Raw genomic sequence first — 2,252 nt, 5'->3', positions numbered from 1 at the left:
GATTTATTACACTTACACATTATGCTTTTATAATTATTAGTTGTAAAACGGTCACCAGGCAACATTATCGTTTATCGCAATAAATTTTGAGACAATTAATCGCCCAGCAAAATTTGTTATCGTGACAGGCCTACTCCCATGCTAATTGCAATAATTAATTTTAGCTCCCATGCTACTGCATATTAGCTCTGGAGCCAACCCTAAAGCTAACAGGCTAAACCTGAGGTTCTCTCCTTCCATGAAGCAACTCTGTTGTACTCCATCATTTCAGTTACAGGCGTTCTCTCTGTCAATGTGCTCCAGTTTCATGTAGAAGAGCTGAACCTCAGATATTGTCCAGAATTAACTTTCAACCTTGATAGAGCTCAGAGAACTAGAGTTTCCTTTGAATAAGAGTTCATTTAAGGCCCAGCATGTCTATAAGGAATGCATATGGCCTGTTTTTATTCTATGTTGAGAAATTACTTGTTTTGTTCAGACCTTGAAAAATAACATAAGAAAAGACATTTACAATTGAAGAAACTCACAGATACAAATAAAAATGAGCCACATATTTGAAGATTATAAAAACTTTAAATAAAACATTGTTTACAGCGACAGCAGAGCAATATTCTGTAGCTGGAGGCAGAAAAAAACGTCTCTTAAAACCTTGTTTTTAACTCAGGTCGTTTCAGGATGCGAGTCTAAAAGCAGGAATGTTTTCTCTAAAGCTTAGAACATTTAGCGTGTTTGTTTCCTCCATACAGTGAGAGGTAAACATTCCTTAGAAGGCCTCGCATGGTTCGAAAGCCATCCCAGAAAACCGATGCCCAGGACGGTCCAAAGGAGGCGAAGAGCCTCAGAGGTCTCGGCGTGACAGGTGGGGATAAGTGATTAGGTGTTGGTTTCGTCGGAGCAGGTGATTCCTCAGCCCCGCGGGTGGGGGAGCGAGGCTCAGCGGTGTGGAGAGATCGCAGGAACATCAACAACCCGGCGAGCTGGGAGCTCCAGCTACGCCTCGTAAGATCAATGATAGCGGRGCCGTCTACAGCTGTTCTCGCAGGAGGTTTTGTTGCTCCAAGTGTGAAAAATGGATCGCCGCGCTGATGTGCCGTGTTCATTATGTCCACGTTTGATGTGGGAGGAAAAAAAATCATTGGTAAACATGAGATAAGGCTGTGAGATTAAAGGAGGTCACTGAAGAAGCAGATCAACAGAAGTTTAAAGGTTCTGTGGCTTCTTACGATTCTGCTCACAGGTTTAAAAAAAACTCAATCCGATTGTTGTGATTCAACAATAACTTCAAGAGATTTCTGACTTTTAAAGTAAACTGCTGTGYAAAACATATAAACAATAAATATCTTACCTGTTGTAGATCACTCCTTGAACAACCTTAAGCTGGTTTAAGTCTGAACGAAGCTAATGGCTAGTTTGAACACAACCACCTCATTCTCAAAAACTTTATCCTGGTTCATGTTAAAACCAATTTAAAAAGCTTCTGCTTCACATTACAGGATTATCCACATGGAAATCTATGGGAGCAGCAACAGCAAGCTGTAGCACTTCCTGTGCAGCCTGCCAAAATAACCAGGTGAGATAAAACTGACAGCAGTGTAAAGGTTTAAATAATTAGCAAAATAATGAAAGTAGCAGTTTGCTGTTTTTAGCTTTTAGTTAGTTTTTTGCTGTATTAGTTTTTAGCTTTTTGCTAGTACTTTAAAACTCATAATTTACCTAGCATTTTAGTTATTTTTACTAGCATTTTGCTACTTTTAGCTAATCGTTGACTGCTTTTGGTTACTCTTTCTTACTAACTGTTTTTTGCTAGTTTAAGCCACTGATTTATTGCTTTTGGTTAGCATTTTGCTACTTTTAGCAAGGGTTTTGCTACTTTTGGTTTGTAACTAGTTTCTATCTTAGCTAACATTTTCTGACTGGGTTTTAGCTGACATCTTGCAGCTCTTTGCTAATGTTTGGCTATTTTAGGCTTTTAGCTAACCAGTTGCTGCATTTTGCTAATGTTATTCTTTAAGCTTTTGGGTAGCTCTTTTTGTCTTTTGCTTTTTTTTTTTTTTTTTTTTTTTTTTTTTTTTTTTTTTTGCTAAGCTTTTGGTTTTTAGTATTTTGCTAACATTTTATTGCTTTGTGATTCTACGTTTTGATGCTTCTGTTGGTGTTTTGCCACTTTTAGCTTTTTTATTTTACTCCTTTTTTATTGTTTTGTTCTTTGTTGGTTTTAGCTGTCATTTTGCTGATTGAACTTTTTAGCTTAG

General features: G+C 37.6%; 1 long non-coding RNA gene across 1 annotated transcript in view; it reads left to right on the top strand.

Annotated features, from left to right (window-relative positions):
• Positions 1 to 2,252, top strand: part of LOC106526776 (uncharacterized) — a 55,802-nt gene that overhangs the window by 47,904 nt on the left and 5,646 nt on the right. The window contains exon 2 of the long non-coding RNA XR_001311303.1: positions 1,494 to 1,570. This is a non-coding gene — a long non-coding RNA (uncharacterized LOC106526776). The remainder of the gene's footprint in view (positions 1 to 1,493; positions 1,571 to 2,252) is intronic.

This window comes from Austrofundulus limnaeus, unplaced genomic scaffold (assembly GCF_001266775.1).
Source record: "Austrofundulus limnaeus strain Quisiro unplaced genomic scaffold, Austrofundulus_limnaeus-1.0 Scaffold293, whole genome shotgun sequence".
Lineage (NCBI taxonomy): Eukaryota > Metazoa > Chordata > Actinopteri > Cyprinodontiformes > Rivulidae > Austrofundulus > Austrofundulus limnaeus.
The sequence above is the reverse complement of the archived record's forward strand: the minus strand, read 5'-3'. Positions and strand labels throughout refer to the sequence as shown.